This window comes from Culex pipiens, chromosome 3, assembly GCF_016801865.2.
Source record: "Culex pipiens pallens isolate TS chromosome 3, TS_CPP_V2, whole genome shotgun sequence".
Lineage (NCBI taxonomy): Eukaryota > Metazoa > Arthropoda > Insecta > Diptera > Culicidae > Culex > Culex pipiens.
The window spans coordinates 112,221,807-112,240,205 of NC_068939.1; the positions used below are offsets into that span (position 1 = coordinate 112,221,807).

At 41.4% G+C, this 18,399-nt stretch overlaps 1 protein-coding gene across 1 annotated transcript in view; it reads left to right on the top strand.

The window, feature by feature from the left end:
* The first annotated feature begins 986 nt into the window (after positions 1-986).
* LOC120425952 (acetylcholine receptor subunit alpha-like 1) overlaps positions 987-18,399 on the top strand; it is a 213,554-nt gene continuing 196,141 nt past the window's right edge. The window contains exon 1 of the mRNA XM_039590592.1: positions 987-1,843. The gene's annotated coding sequence lies outside the window, so the exon portion shown is untranslated. The remainder of the gene's footprint in view (positions 1,844-18,399) is intronic.

Sequence of the window (18,399 nt, forward strand, 5' to 3'; positions counted from 1 at the left end):
TACTGAAATCGCCATGTTTTACTAAAACTCATAACTTTGTAAAATTATGGTTTATTATCACTGTTTTGGGTCAAAACTCAAACTATCAAAAAATTCTTCTTTCTTATTGAACTATGCAGTCGGTCCAGCTGTGCCACCCAAACTTGTTCCGGTTCCAGCATCCGTATGATCCGCTCACCACATCACACACAGTGTGTGCTGTGTTGGGGACTTAACACAGCCGCTAGTTTTTTTTTCCTACAGCAACACCACACACACACAACCGACCACACACCGCACACTGGTCGGGGCCGCGCGAGATGAAAATTGATCGCACCAAGGCGTCGTCGTCGGATGCAAAACGACGACAACCCAACCCAAAACGGAACTTGAACGCACACACACACATACTCACACATTTTCCGACAAAGTGACACACAGACGTGCGGTGCGAAGCGAGATGTGCGTTTTTTTTCTGGTGTGTGCTCCAACTCCCATAAAAGAAGGAGCGAAAAAAAGCTCACGCACACAGATTTTTCGCTCAATTTGAGAGCGAGTGGTCCATTTAGAGCGCGAGAAGCGGAAAGAGAGTGAGAGAGAGAATCGTTGCGTTGGAGAGCTTTCGGATGCTCGGATGCTGTGTGCGAACGCACACGTGAACCATGGAATCGGGCGGAATGAGAAGGATTTTGGGTGTGATGAGAGGATGTGGGAGTTGGGGGTTTTTGGGGCTGGTTTGTGGTTTGACAGGTTGGTTGGAGTTTTGGGAAGGTTCGATTGAGGTTAGGCTTTGAATGCTTCAAACGAGATTTTTAGATGTTATTGATAAAGTTAGATTTTTTTTTCGGGACTCTCGCGGCAAATTCCATGGAGGGGACACTCCCTTTACTGTGTCCGGCGAGAGCTGGGAGAGCCGGAGGTTCTCCCGTCCGTGGGCTGCGCGTGGAACTGCTGCAGACCTGCGCAGTTGCGCGGCTACTGATCTTTTCTCAGCCATCTCCAGTTGCCTTTGAGCCCGCGGATTGATGAAATCGCTCGACTGTTTGTTACGATTGCGATTTGTTGTCATATTAGATAATTTTTGTTAAAAATTACTATAATTAACCTAGCTCGTTAAGGTAACACCCATCCCGGCGCCTGGGACGTGCGAGGTCGCGGTCGAAGGAATTGTGCGGAACGGAACCGTTCGTCGTCGTCGCCGCAAGGAGGACGACCTTACCGATGCAGTAGAGCACAGCAGCACCAGCTCCAAGAGCAGTGTTCCCCGTTTTGCCAAGCCCAACAAGAAGGTAGTGCTGCTGGTACTGCTGGTGAGCCAAGGAAAAATCCTGTGCGTGCGTGCACAGAGTCGCGAGGTCCCTCGACGTGTACTATGACAATGTCGAGACAGTGCTGCTGCTGACGAATGCTGACGACCTCCCCTGAAACCCCAAAACCTCAGCTGGGCCAGATCCTGGAATCGCCTGGATGGCTGAATTTGGCCAGCAAACGTAGTCCCAGCAGCTAGAACGGGGTTGTGCAGAGCAGTGTTGGCAGTGTGAGTTCAAGATGTGCATTGTTTGAGAAAGGTCCCGGATTGGCCAAGTGAAACGGAATATTTTTGGGGCGCACGAGAAGAAAATTCCATGGGGCGACGATACCCGTCACTAGTGAAGGCCAGAATGGTTACAAATTCCCCGTCCTCCTCATCCTCCTCCTCCCAAGTGATGCTGCCAAAGTGAGTGAATCTCGAGGAAGCTCTACCCCCGGAAAAGAAAATAAAAAAAAGTCAGAAAACAGTGAAATTTAGTGTTTCCAAAGTGAGCAGACCCTACCTAGACATTGTGGATATCCAGCAGTTCCCCCCCCACCAAAAAATTCAACAGTAAGTTTCCGGATAACCAACTCCAAGCGGCCCATTAATCATCCCTAATCATTACCTGTTGGAACGTGGTGGCGCGCTGAATCGCGCTCGGGGTTGACTGACGTTTGGGGAGCTGACCGAGATTAAGGCGTGCACAGCCGAAAACAAGAACGTCACCGCACTTGGGGTGGATGCTGCTGCTGCGGTAAAAGATTGAAAGATGAAAAGCAAAACCCCAAAATTTCCACCTACTTTCTTTTGAAGGAAAGGAGGTTGGGAGGGGGTGTGGGAGTCAAAGTTGAGGTTAGGAGGTGACCCCCAACCCCGCACCCCTCTCTTCTGCTGGGGTGGACACCCTTGGAGCTTTTAATTTTACATTTTCTTCTGGATTTTTTTATCTACAGACCACCAAGGTTGAGGCGCTGGGAGGGACACCCGAAATTGCAACGTTACTTGCGGTGTGTGACAGGTTTAGCCCCTTTGTTGTGCGATTCTGTGTGCCCATTTTTGGGGTGTCCTCTGTTGTGTTGATGACGCTGTTGGGGCGCGATGACGTTATGCTCGGGATGGGAGTGTTCTGGGGTTTGGTTTTTGGGAGTTTTTTTTTTTGCTGCTGCTGCTGGTCGTCGCATCATCTGGACCAAGTATTGAAGCAGAGTATAAAAGCAGTGTGCAATTTTGCTGACGTGTTCGAGAGTGTCTGGAGGGATAAAGGATTTGAAGGAGAGTGTTTTGAAGCTTTTAAATTGAAAGATCCAGAATATGCTTTTGAATATATATAAAAACTGGTCCTGATTTTCATATTTACTGAATGAAAATGTTTGCTGAGATGCCTTTTGCAATCCACCGAACTAGGGCGTATCTCCCAACGTTCGCTATGATCTCTGGTTGTTTACATTTTTCGTTACCAATTGCAATAAGTCCATAGTGGCATTCCAAAATACCGTTTTAAAATTGTTTTGCGTTCAACTTACGAGTAATTTCCTATAAGAATACAAATTCAAAAATTAGGCTGCACTATGGGCCATCTCCATACAAACAGGCGGCCAAATTATTTTTTTGCTTTTTAAATGTTTTTTTTTCATACAAATTTGGGTAATTGTATGGTATTGAAATGATATACGTCGATTTTTATGACTTTTCATGTTTTTCAATAGTTGATTGTTTCTAATAAATAGTCTTTTCATATATTTGCAAGTACGACAGAATTGCGTATACATTGTATTGCAAGTTCATATTATTAAATTATGGATAAGCTAATACATCGCCACTTTAAGGACACAACCCCTCCCTCCTCTTTCTTTCACCCCTCCCCCCCTCCCCTCCTCCCCTCCCCTCCTCCCCTCCAACAAAATTTTGTTTAGCGTAATAAATTCATTTTAAGTCAAATATTTATTATTTACTGCTGTGTGTTTCTTTTTGTGACTCCATGCCATGTAATTTGAGACCCATTAAAGGGGGGGGGGGCACCCTTGCGGGCATAAATTGCGAAAATTTTAATTGTTAAATCAAATAACAGAAAAATTAATATTATTTAAAATATTAATTATGAAGTAAAACGATAAAATACAAAACATATTCTTACTAATCCTAATGTTCTTGTTCATGGAAATTCATTTGATTTTAGAGATTCTGACGGCTTTAGGATATGTTAAAGGTACTTTTTATGATGTTTTGTACTAACCAACATAGAACTTAAATGTGGATCAGTTTCATGGATTGATCGCAGAAATTCATCATGCTAAGTCAATATTTTGCTGAATACTTTTTTCGGTATCAAACTGAGATTCTCCAGTTTCGCTTGAGAAACTTCGGTACGAATACCTTATTTTGACTAAGGTACTCAATTTTAAATATAGGCAACAGAAAATTCCAATAAAGTAATTTCGAACTTCTTGAAACCAGGTATTGATTTTTGAAGCGACGATGCCCACGAAGTAGGTAGCAAAGCAAGTGAAATAAACGGGCGCATATGTAGATTGCAGCAAATTTTGATAAAACGTAAATGTTCAAAATGGCATATCTCCGAAAACGCAAAAAATCGTAGGCTGGAAATTTCAGCAATGTTAGATTATGATCCAATCTTTCAAGTGATCTTAGTTTCATGTTTAGCATCGGTTAGCAAAAAAAGTACTCGATTAACAAACACAAAAAAATATGATTTGTCAAAAAAAATGCTCCAGTTATTCGATGAAAACTTCAGTTTTTGGTTTGCAAACAACATTTTATCTATTAATAGTTTCAAAGCTTATCTTATAACCTTTCCAACGATGTATAATTGTCCTAATAAAATATTTAAAATGGCTGAGCTATGTTAAAATTAAACAATCAGCCTTTTTTACGAAAAACGCTAGTTTTTTACTCCACTTTTTGACTTTCAGCTTGCGTATCTCCGTAATGAACAAACTTAGAGCATTGAAAATTTGGTTTTTTCTTAGTTAGAATGTTTACTTTCGAGAAAAAAATACCAAAAAATATTTGGAGAGGTCACTTTTTTTAAACTTGGCCACCCAATGTACCATAGTGGGCTGGACGAGAATATCCACCCCGAGTAACATTTTTTCCGAGGAGTTCTGCAAGAGCTCTTCAAGATAGCTACAGCATAGCAGTTTGGACCACGGTAAGATAAAATTCTCTTCAAGTACTCTTCCAAACTCCTGAAGAAGTTTTGAAGAGAATTTTATCCTACCGCGGCCCAAACTGCTATGCTGTAGCTATCTTGAAGAGCTCTTGTAGAACTCCTGGAAAAAATGTTACTTGGGACACTAAGCTACGCACCATGAAACAATATTTTTAGGGCGTACGGTGGGAATTTGAGGGTATGCTGATTCTATTTTTTTGTATTCACTTTTTGTTACCGTCAGTGCACAGTGGTCCAGATCGCAAAATTAAGTGGAAAATGAATTTTCCGAAAAATGGTTAAGTTTTGGAGCTTTGGTGTCTTCAGAAGAGTTGTTGCAAATGGAAAGGGGCAACTTTTGGTTTGGTTTAAAATTAGGGTGGTTCACTATTAGGGTGATTTTTAAAATCTAACTTTCCAGGAATATTTTTGGGATTTTTTTTTGTCTTCTAAAAAGTTGTTGGGCTTGCCAATCCAAGCAACTTTGTCGAAGACACCAAAATTTTATCTCGTAATCTACGCCTTCTACGACCAAATTTAGAGAAAGCATCTGAGCAAACCTTCAAAAATCAGTTTTTTTAACGTAGCAATTCAGGGTTAAGTTTTAGAGAAAAGTCTTATTCGGAGCACTTTTAGAGCTCTAAAAAATAAACATTTTTATTATCTGACAAGTCAATTTGGACTTAAGGGTCAAAAGTTACAGCCATTTTAATGTAAAAAAGATGCAAATTTAAAACTTGAATATCTCGAAATGGCGCAAGCCAAATTTTAAGCACTAGGTTGCATTTGAAAGAGCAGATCTAGCACTACAAACGCTGAAAAAATCTCAGGGGTGTTTTTCTTTAAACTCGAGATATCTCCATTTGAAAAAGTCTAATTTTCAAGGGAAAACCATATGGGACCACCCTAACGAAATTCGAAAAGTTTCCAAATATATGTTTTTCCATGTAATTTTGCCCGCTGAATCTGAATCTGCCCTCAGAATTGAGCCAAAGTGTCGAAAAATCGATTTTTGGTCATATTTTTGGTTTAAATGATAATTTTACATGGAAATCCAAAATATGACCAAAAATCGATTTTTCGACACTTTGGCTCAATTCTGAGGGCAGATTCAGATTCAGCGGGCAAAATTACATGGAAAAACATATATTTGGAAACTTTTCGAATTTCGTTAGGGTGGTCCCATATGGTTTTCCCTTGAAAATTAGACTTTTTCAAATGGAGATATCTCGAGTTTAAAGAAAAACACCCCTGAGATTTTTTCAGCGTTTGTAGTGCTAGATCTGCTCTTTCAAATGCAACCTAGTGCTTAAAATTTGGCTTGCGCCATTTCGAGATATTCAAGTTTTAAATTTGCATCTTTTTTACATTAAAATGGCTGTAACTTTTGACCCTTAAGTCCAAATTGACTTGTCAGATAATAAAAATGTTTGTTTTTTAGAGCTCTAAAAGTGCTCCGAATAACACTTTTCTCTAAAACTTAACCCTGAATTGCTACGTTAAAAAAACTGATTTTTGAAGGTTTGCTCAGATGCTTTCTCTAAATTTGGTCGTAGAAGGCGTAGATTACGAGATAAAATTTTGGTGTCTTCGACAAAGTTGCTTGGATTGGCAAGCCCAACAACTTTTTAGAAGACAAAAAAATTCCCAAAAATATTCCTGGAAAGTTAGATTTTAAAAATCACCCTAATAGTGAACCACCCTAATTTTAAACCAAACCAAAAGTTGCCCCTTTCCATTTGCAACAACTCTTCTGAAGACACCAAAGCTCCAAAACTTAACCATTTTTCGGAAAATTCATTTTCCACTTAATTTTGCGATCTGGACCACTGTGCAGTGGGGGTTAAATTCGATCTGGGAGGTGAGATTGGATGAAAGTGTTTTATTACGGATATTTCTAAGGTTCTTATCAATGAAACTAAATTCTGTTGAAATAGATGTGACATCTTAAGATAACTAAGCTGAAATAAATCTTGTTCCAAGAACAAATCCTGTCATTTTGGCAGCTGTCTAAAGTTGAGGTACGTTTTTGGCCAAAAATGATATCTCAAAATTAAAATAAAAATTTCAGGATTATTTTTTGTTATTTTTGTCTTCTAGAAAGTTGTTGGGCTTGCCAATTCAAGCAACTTGGTCGAAGACACCAAACTTTCATCTTGTAATCTACGCCTTCTACGACCAAATTTAGGGAGAGCATCTAAGCAAACGTTCAAAAATCAGTTTTTTGAACCTATCAATTCAGTGTTAAGTTTTAGAGAAAAGTGGGTACATTTAGCGCTCTAAAAAACAAACATTTTTTTAACAGGGAGTTATGGGTCAAAAGTTACAGCCATTTTACGGTCAAATAGATGCAAACTTGAAACATAAATATCTCGTAAAGGTGCAAGCCAAATTTTGAGTGCCAGGTTGTACTCGAAAGAAAAGATTTAGCACTACAAACGCTGAAAAAATGAGTGTTTTTCTTTAAAATCAATATATCTTCATTACAAAATGTCTAATTTTCAAGGGAAAACTTTATGGGACCACCCTAACGAAATTTGACTTTTGACGGTACTGAAAAAAACTCATTTTTTTGTACTTTTGTACTTTTATTCTTTTTCTTTTAGGTATTTTTGTTTGGGAAGTTTTAGTTTTTTTTGGTTTCAACAAAGTCAGGCCAAATGTGTTACTAACAATCAATCACGATTCGATTTTTTCCTTAATTTTGGGGGGAGAAAATTCATTCGGTACTTTATTTATGCCTTCCTCACCTTTCTGAGGAACGACTTTAAAATCTTTAGAAAAATGATCTTCTTTGTTCGACCTCCTAGACCTACCTTCACGTATACCAATCGACTCAGAATCAAATTCTGAACAAATGTCTGTGCGTGTGTATGTCAGTAAGTCCGTTCACCGATAAATACTCGATTATCTCCGGACTGGCTTGATCGTTTTGGGCTCATTCAATATGGCTTGGGGTCCCACAAGACTCTAATTGATATTATGAAGTTTTGAAAAGTACTTCAAAAGTTATAATAAAAAACGAGTTTGCCCAAAGTCCGGAAGATTGTAAAAGGGTGGTTTTTGTATGAACCCGTCTTGTTATATATTTTTAGAATGGTATTTACAAGATCTTTCCAATGAGAAAATGAAACATCGATGATCTGTCAACCCTATCAAGAGTTATGAGCATTTGAGTGTTGTTTATACATTATTTTGAAGTCGGATCTCAGATATTTCAATGGAAACGATGTCCGTATGCGACCTATCGTTGGATGCGTAATCAAAAGACCTATCTAACGAGTCCAAAAGATTAAAGATCTGACAACCCTATCGAGTTAAAAGTATACGAAGATTTTTTTTAAGAAAACATTTGTAGGCTAGACATTTTTATTTTACCAAAAAAAGATATATTAATGTGAGGAAGAAAATTATGAGGCATCATTTTATGTCATTTCATGTAAACTTACACGCTAATTTATGCAGCCCACCATTATGGGAAAACTACGTGATCAAAATGCCAAGCTAATATTGACCGAAATCCTTCCCGCAATTCAACGGTCTGATGGCTAAAGCACCGATCCTTACCTGTGAGTGCTGAGTTTGAATCACACAGGATGCAAATATTTTTGTGGGTGCAGAACATCTGTAATTTAGGGAGACAATAAAATAAAATGGACATTATGGGCTATGATTGCTTAGTGAAAAAAAAGTATCCGTGCAAATTTTGAGACAAATTGGAAGAGGTTTAGGCAGTGTTGTGATCCTCACGCGCTCGTGAGCGCTCATTTTTCGTTCATTTGTGAGGAGGAGCGCTGCGCGAGCTAGCTCATGTTTGCCCGCGCTCACATTCATGTTTGCCATCGCTCCGTGCCATACTTACTGCCATACTTACACTTAGGAGCCCAGGGCGGTTAAGTCCTTGTAGATAAAAGGAAGACACTAGTGGTTGGTACTAGAAATGGTGGATTTTTTCTTAAGGCGCAGCAGGTCAGAGGAAACATAACTTAGCGAACTTTTATTTGGATATATTAATTGGAATTGCTTATTTTGAATGTTTTTGAATAATAGGTTGGATTCACAAGGGTCAAATCATTTTGGAGACCTACAGTCAGAGTTTAAAGTATAAATATTTTTGAATACAGGACAGGCCTCACCTTTATACAAATTAAGGTAAGCGGTGACAATTGCTAGGGGAAGTGTATGGGCGCCTACACAAAAGGGCCTGAAAACCCTTAAAAAAATTACAAAAGAATGAATTGATTCAAGAAGAATTATGCTCTGGTAAGTTCGATTCAATGTTATGTGTTGGTTGATTAAAATATGTGTAATGTTGAACTGGTTTATGTACCTAAAAATTGTTATGACTACCTTTCCAGAGTGCGGGTCAGAATGTGCAACCATTAAGAAAAATCATTACTTTTAATAAATCGCTCAGTGATTGGAATCAGCTGATTATTTTTGATAAAGTTAATCCTTGTCTTTTTTATTCTAAAACATAGGGTATACAATGTTCAGAATATGGGGGATGATTGTTACTCTTTTAAAGCTTATTTCTGGTTTTATTTATAGGTACAATAAAAAAAATCAATATTTTGCTTTTTTTGTGTTAAAACCATCTATTTAAGGTATTCAAAAACACAGAACAAAAACAAAAAAAAAAATGGTTTATTGGAACTTTTTTAAAAAAATCTCCGAATTTTAAAAACTAAAAAATTAAAATAATAAATCAATAATTTGAACTGTTTGTACATGTTTGCTCGATCAATACAATGTTATTGGTTCAAATGTGGATTTTTCAATAAAAGTGCATCTTTCGCGTCAATGAATTTTCCAATTCCATTTCATTACTTACTTTTGTTTATTTGACCACTGTCTTGTTTGTTTTCCCTGCCTGTGCGGAGATAGTTCAAGAAACTTCATGCCAAACAGCTGCTTCAACAGGGAAAAATGTACCTACTTTGGCTCACCAGCTCACGTGAACGCAAAACGCTCCGGTGAGCGCGAGCGAGCACGAACTACCTGATAAAAACTCATGCTCCAACTGGAGCGAGCACGCCTTCCGTGAACGCTCGCTCATTCGCAACCCTGGGTTTAGGAAATCGCATTTTTGCTTACAAATCCCAATGACGAGGTATTGAACTCAGCTGTGAGCCAATAAATTATTTACGATTTATTAATTATTTGAACTATTATATTTCCATTCAAACTTTAATTTTTGTTTTTTCAACGAATTTGTTTACTTTATGTAATATAATTCATCCTTCATCCTTTGAAAAATTAATAGTTTTGAAATCCTGAATCATTACAATAAAAAAGATAATCCGTCATGTTGGAGTGATGTTCTCCCTGTTTCCTGTTCCTTAAAGCCTCGGCCAAACATGTTGGCATTACTCCCACGTGTAGTTGAAAGTTACTTTAGAATTCCAAATTGTTATCACTTGCGAGCAGGCTCACAATGCCTTCCCCCCTGTTTGAGACAGCCACGTGATTGTTATTTTCAGTTGTTTCTCGCAAGCGTCTGCTGTTCAGCAAAGAACAACTTCAAATTACAAATGAAAAATCCCATCGTTTCTTCGCTTCTGCTCCCTAGCTCGGCTTATTATTAGTCTCGGAACAGTGATTTCACTTGCCGTGTGCGAAAAACAAACACAAACACTGTCAGTCCTCGCCGTCGACGTCGTCCTTTCCGGTACAGAGGTGTGTGCGATGTGTAATACATTGCGCTCTATAGTGAGAAGGATTTTTGTTTTCCCTTCCGACAGAAACACACATTACATTACAAACACACACACACACACACGCAAACATTCCGTGCAGCGATTTTTTTCCTCTTGTGCCACTTCCAGGAAAAGGAAAAACTCTGGCAGACTTGTGTGCCCAACTAACTGGAAGAGCTCAAGAAAGCAGATAAGCTGGTGCTGGTGCTGCTGCTTTTGCTCTGCTATCTTAGGCCTTCCAAATTTAATCTACCAGCTCAGAGTCCGGGCCGGTCGGTCGGGGTGGCCAGAGAACCGGTCTTCTCTGCAGAGTCTGTCAGAACAACAGCATTCTTCGAGAGTGCTGGAGTGGTCTTTTTTTTCTCCGGGCACTTCTTTTTATCCCATGGTGGCGTCCGTTTTGGGGCATTTTTCAAATCTGGGCGGGTGGAAATATCAAAGTGAAAATCTCAATTTATTATACATTTTAATTAGCTGAGAAATCAAAACATGTTATCACAAAAAATGAAGTTCTTTTGATTCTTGTAGAAAAAACGTTACTTAAACCACCGATGGTGGTTGGTGCCTTCCTCACAATTATGTACATATTTGTTTCTGTAGTAAGAATGTGAAACCTACAAATTTTATCTAAATTTTACTTCTAACAAAATATCTACATGGAGTATGGGGTCTAGAATCCCAAAAATCATTGGACGTAATATTAGAACAACACTTACGGGACTGTTTCACGAGAATTGTTCACTTTCAATAGTTTTATTACTTAAAAGTTTTGTAAGCCTTAAGGCAGTAAAAAAAATATATCTGTTCATTTTTCCCGGGAGTTTCAAATCAACAAAATCCCGGGAGCCAGATCTCCGGATAGATCCGGACAACTTTTTCATCAACATATTTGAGATCCGGCCTCTGAAATGTGTACAAATGACACTTAGGTGCTCATAACTTTTGATGGGGTTATCAGATCTTCAATCTTTTGGGCTTGTTGGAAAGATCTTTTGATTCACTACTCGACAAAACAAAACTTGTGTCAAGGGATTGACGATATCTCATCGGTTCCTCAGAGAAAAGGCATCCCCGAATCCGATGCAATCGACAGAATTTGATTTTATGTCCACGCGGACTGACGAGAAGCTGGTAAATTTTTTAACATAAAAAAATCGAACAATTTAAAAAAAACTTGCGTCTCCTCCCAACTATATGAGCCATCTACAAAAATATGGAGGCGCCTGGTGCATAGCCATTTCCTTTAAGCACAACGGAAACAACCAATACAAATGTATAAAAAAGTTGTCAAGTTCGGGGGGGTCCACAGCTAGCATTTTTTGTACGATTATAAAAATAAATATTAAAAGTTTAAAATTAAAATATTTGAAAAACATTTTTTTTTAAATATATTTGTTTACTAAAATTTTATGTTTCTCAAAGGTCTATGGGTACTTCGGGATGTCCATGGAAATCCAAGGACTCCCTAGAGTTAAGATCTATGAGTCTACCGCCGTAACAAGCAAGAGGTCGTCGGATTTTGACCCCGGATTATGTGCGTATAGCATCAGTGGATATGGTAGACTACTATATGAATGTAATGGGATGTACATGGTCATCCAAGGACTCCCTGGAGTTAAGATCTACGAGTCTACCGCCGTAACAAGCAAGAGGTCGTCGGATTTTGACCCCGGATTATGTGCGTATAGCATCAGTGGATATGGTAGACTACTATATGAATGTAATGGGATGTCCATGGTCATCCAAGGACTCCCTGGAGTTAAGATCTACGAGTCTACCGCCGTAACAAGCAAGAGGTCGTCGGATTTTGACCCCGGATCATGTGCGTATAGCACCAGTGGATATGGTAGACTACTATATGAATGTAATGGGATGTCCATGGTCATCCAAGGACTCCCTGGAGTTAAGATCTACGAGTCTACCGCCGTAACAAGCAAGAGGTCGTCGGATTTTGACCCCGGATCATGTGCGTATAGCACCAGTGGATATGGTAGACTACTATATGAATGTAATGGGATGTCCATGGTCATCCAAGGACTCCCTGGAGTTAAGATCTACGAGTCTACCGCCGTAAAAAGCAAGAGGTCGTCGGATTTTGACCCCGGATTATGTGCGTATAGCATCAGTGGATATGGTAGACTACTATATGAATGTAATGGGATGTCCATGGTCATCCAAGGACTCCCTGGAGTTAAGATCTACGAGTCTACCGCCGTAACAAGCAAGAGGTCGTCGGATTTTGACCCCGGATTATGTGCGTATAGCATCAGTGGATATGGTAGACTACTATATGAATGTAATGGGATGTCCATGGTCATCCAAGGACTCCCTGGAGTTAAGATCTACGAGTCTACCGCCGTAACAAGCAAGAGGTCGTCGGATTTTGACCCCGGATCATGTGAGTATAGCATCAGTGGATATGGTAGACTACTATATGAATGTAATGGGATGTACATGGTCATCCAAGGACTCCCTGGAGTTAAGATCTACGAGTCTACCGCCGTAACAAGCAAGAGGTCGTCGGATTTTGACCCCGGATCATGTGCGTATAGCACCAGTGGATATGGTAGACTACTATATGAATGTAATGGGATGTCCATGGTCATCCAAGGACTCCCTGGAGTTAAGATATACGAGTCTACCGCCGTAACAAGCAAGAGGTCGTCGGATTTTGACGCCGGATCATGTGCGTATAGCATCAGTGGATATGGTAGACTACTATATGAATGTAATGGAATGTCCATGGTCATCCAAGGACTCCCTGGAGTTAAGATCTACGAGTCTACCGCCGTAACAAGCAAGAGGTCGTCGGATTTTGACCCCGGATTATGTGCGTATAGCATCAGTGGATATGGTAGACTACTATATGAATGTAATGGGATGTACATGGTCATCTAAGGACTCCCTGGAGTTAAGATCTACGAGTCTACCGCCGTAACAAGCAAGAGGTCGTCGGATTTTGACCCCGGATCATGTGAGTATAGCATCAGTGGATATGGTAGACTACTATATGAATGTAATGGGATGTACATGGTCATCCAAGGACTCCCTGGAGTTAAGATATACGAGTCTACCGCCGTAACAAGCAAGAGGTCGTCGGATTTTGACCCCGGATCATGTGCGTATAGCACCAGTGGATATGGTAGACTACTATATGAATGTAATGGGATGTCCATGGTCATCCAAGGACTCCCTGGAGTTAAGATCTACGAGTCTACCGCCGTAACAAGCAAGAGGTCGTCGGATTATGACGACGGATCATGTGCGTATAGCATCAGTGGATATGGTAGACTACTATATGAATGTAATGGGATGTCCATGGTCATCCAAGGACTCCCTGGAGTTAAGATCTATGAGTCTACCGCCGTAACAAGCAAGAGGTCGTCGGATTTTGACCCCGGATTATGTGCGTATAGCATCAGTGGATATGGTATACTACTATATGAATGTAATGGGATGTACATGGTCATCCAAGGACTCCCTGGAGTTAAGATCTACGAGTCTACCGCCGTAACAAGCAAGAGGTCGTCGGATTTTGACCCCGGATCATGTGAGTATAGCATCAGTGGATATGGTAGACTACTATATGAATGTAATGGGATGTACATGGTCATCCAAGGACTCCCTGGAGTTAAGATATACGAGTCTACCGCCGTAACAAGCAAGAGGTCGTCGGATTTTGACCCCGGATCATGTGCGTATAGCACCAGTGGATATGGTAGACTACTATATGAATGTAATGGGATGTCCATGGTCATCCAAGGACTCCCTGGAGTTAAGATCTACGAGTCTACCGCCGTAACAAGCAAGAGGTCGTCGGATTATGACGACGGATCATGTGCGTATAGCATCAATGGATATGGTAGACTACTATATGAATGTAATGGGATGTCCATGGTCATCCAAGGACTCCCTGGAGTTAAGATCTATGAGTCTACCGCCGTAACAAGCAAGAGGTCGTCGGATTTTGACCCCGGATTATGTGCGTATAGCATCAGTGGATATGGTAGACTACTATATGAATGTAATGGGATGTACATGGTCATCCAAGGACTCCCTGGAGTTAAGATCTACGAGTCTACCGCCGTAACAAGCAAGAGGTCGTCGGATTTTGACCCCGGATTATGTGCGTATAGCATCAGTGGATATGGTAGACTACTATATGAATGTAATGGGATGTCCATGGTCATCCAAGGACTCCCTGGAGTTAAGATCTACGAGTCTACCGCCGTAACAAGCAAGAGGTCGTCGGATTTTGACGCCGGGTCATGTGCGTATAGCATCAGTGGATATGGTAGACTACTCTATGAATGTAATGGGATGTACATGGTCATCCAAGGACTCCCTGGAGTTAAGATCTACGAGTCTACTGCCGTAACAAGCAAGAGGTCGTCGGATTTTGACCCCGGATCATGTGAGTATAGCATCAGTGGATATGGTAGACTACTATATGAATGTAATGGGATGTACAAGGTCATCCAAGGACTCTCTGGAGTTAAGATCTACAATCGATGTAAAGTTATCGAAATATTTAAGTTTGAACGATGAACAAAAGTCCTTGCTTACCACTTTAGCCAAACGGCGACCTCTTTTTTGTTACGGCGGTAGACTCGTAGATCTTAACTCCAGGGAGCCCAACACATTTATATAGTAGTCTACCATATCCACTGATGCTATACGCACATGATCCGGGGTCAAAAGCCGATGACCTCTTGTTTGTTACGGCGGTAGACTCGTAGATCTTAACTCCAGGGAGTCCTTGGATGACCATGGACATCCCATTACATTCATATAGTAGTCTACCATATCCACTGGTGCTATACGCACATGATCCGGGGTCAAAATCCGACGACCTCTTGCTTGTTACGGCGGTAGACTCGTAGATCTTAACTCCAGGGAGTCCTTGGATGACCATATACATCCCATTACATTCATATAGTAGTCTACCATATCCACTGATGCTATACTCACATGATCCGGGGTCAAAATCCGACGACCTCTTGCTTGTTACGGCGGTAGACTCGTAGATCTTAACTCCAGGGAGTCCTTGGATGACCATGGACATCCCATTACATTCATATAGTAGTCTACCATATCCACTGGTGCTATACGCACATGATCCGGGTTCAAAATCCGACGACCTCTTGCTTGTTACGGCGGTAGACTCGTAGATCTTAACTCCAGGGAGTCCTTGGATGACCATGTACATCCCATTACATTCATATAGTAGTCTACCATATCCACTGATGCTATACGCACATAATCCGGGGTCAAAATCCGACGACCTCTTGCTTGTTACGGCGGTAGACTCGTAGATCTTAACTCCAGGGAGTCCTTGGATGACCATATACATCCCATTACATTCATATAGTAGTCTACCATATCCACTGATGCTATACTCACATGATCCGGGGTCAAAATCCGACGACCTCTTGCTTGTTACGGCGGTAGACTCGTAGATCTTAACTCCAGGGAGTCCTTGGATGACCATGGACATCCCATTACATTCATATAGTAGTCTACCATATCCACTGGTGCTATACGCACATGATCCGGGGTCAAAATCCGACGACCTCTTGCTTGTTACGGCGGTAGACTCGTAGATCTTAACTCCAGGGAGTCCTTGGATGACCATGGACATCCCATTACATTCATATAGTAGTCTACCATATCCACTGGTGCTATACGCACATGATCCGGGGTCAAAATCCGACGACCTCTTGCTTGTTACGGCGGTAGACTCGTAGATCTTAACTCCAGGGAGTCCTTGGATGACCATATACATCCCATTACATTCATATAGTAGTCTACCATATCCACTGATGCTATACTCACATGATCCGGGGTCAAAATCCGACGACCTCTTGCTTGTTACGGCGGTAGACTCGTAGATCTTAACTCCAGGGAGTCCTTGGATGACCATGGACATCCCATTACATTCATATAGTAGTCTACCATATCCACTGGTGCTATACGCACATGATCCGGGGTCAAAATCCGACGACCTCTTGCTTGTTACGGCGGTAGACTCGTAGATCTTAACTCCAGGGAGTCCTTGGATGACCATGTACATCCCATTACATTCATATAGTAGTCTACCATATCCACTGATGCTATACGCACATAATCCGGGGTCAAAATCCGACGACCTCTTGCTTGTTACGGCGGTAGACTCGTAGATCTTAACTCCAGGGAGTCCTTGGATGACCATATACATCCCATTACATTCATATAGTAGTCTACCATATCCACTGATGCTATACTCACATGATCCGGGGTCAAAATCCGACGACCTCTTGCTTGTTACGGCGGTAGACTCGTAGATCTTAACTCCAGGGAGTCCTTGGATGACCATGGACATCCCATTACATTCATATAGTAGTCTACCATATCCACTGGTGCTATACGCACATGATCCGGGGTCAAAATCCGACGACCTCTTGCTTGTTACGGCGGTAGACTCGTAGATCTTAACTCCAGGGAGTCCTTGGATGACCATGTACATCCCATTACATTCATATAGTAGTCTACCATATCCACTGATGCTATACGCACATAATCCGGGGTCAAAATCCGACGACCTCTTGCTTGTTACGGCGGTAGACTCGTAGATCTTAACTCCAGGGAGTCCTTGGATGACCATATACATCCCATTACATTCATATAGTAGTCTACCATATCCACTGATGCTATACGCACATGATCCGGCGTCAAAATCCGACGACCTCTTGCTTGTTACGGCGGTAGACTCGTAGATCTTAACTCCAGGGAGTCCTTGGATGACCATGGACATCCCATTACATTCATATAGTAGTCTACCATATCCACTGGTGCTATACGCACATGATCCGGGGTCAAAATCCGACGACCTCTTGCTTGTTACGGCGGTAGACTCGTAGATCTTAACTCCAGGGAGTCCTTGGATGACCATGTACATCCCATTACATTCATATAGTAGTCTACCATATCCACTGATGCTATACGCACATAATCCGGGGTCAAAATCCGACGACCTCTTGCTTGTTACGGCGGTAGACTCGTAGATCTTAACTCCAGGGAGTCCTTGGATGACCATGTACATCCCATTACATTCATATAGTAGTCTACCATATCCACTGATGCTATACGCACATAATCCGGGGTCAAAATCCGACGACCTCTTGCTTGTTACGGCGGTAGACTCGTAGATCTTAACTCCAGGGAGTCCTTGGATGACCATGTACATCCCATTACATTCATATAGTAGTCTACCATATCCACTGATGCTATACGCACATAATCCGGGGTCAAAATCCGACGACCTCTTGCTTGTTACGGCGGTAGACTCGTAGATCTTAACTCCAGGGAGTCCTTGGATGACCATATACATCCCATTACATTCATATAGTAGTCTACCATATCCACTGATGCTATACTCACATGATCCGGGGTCAAAATCCGACGACCTCTTGCTTGTTACGGCGGTAGACTCGTAGATCTTAACTCCAGGGAGTCCTTGGATGACCATGGACATCCCATTACATTCATATAGTAGTCTACCATATCCACTGGTGCTATACGCACATGATCCGGGGTCAAAATCCGACGACCTCTTGCTTGTTACGGCGGTAGACTCGTAGATCTTAACTCCAGGGAGTCCTTGGATGACCATGTACATCCCATTACATTCATATAGTAGTCTACCATATCCACTGATGCTATACGCACATAATCCGGGGTCAAAATCCGACGACCTCTTGCTTGTTACGGCGGTAGACTCGTAGATCTTAACTCCAGGGAGTCCTTGGATGACCATATACATCCCATTACATTCATATAGTAGTCTACCATATCCACTGATGCTATACTCACATGATCCGGGGTCAAAATCCGACGACCTCTTGCTTGTTACGGCGGTAGACTCGTAGATCTTAACTCCAGGGAGTCCTTGGATGACCATGGACATCCCATTACATTCATATAGTAGTCTACCATATCCACTGGTGCTATACGCACATGATCCGGGGTCAAAATCCGACGACCTCTTGCTTGTTACGGCGGTAGACTCGTAGATCTTAACTCCAGGGAGTCCTTGGATGACCATGTACATCCCATTACATTCATATAGTAGTCTACCATATCCACTGATGCTATACGCACATAATCCGGGGTCAAAATCCGACGACCTCTTGCTTGTTACGGCGGTAGACTCATAGATCTTAACTCTAGGGAGTCCTTGGATTACCATGGACATCCCGAAGTACCCATAGACCTTTGAG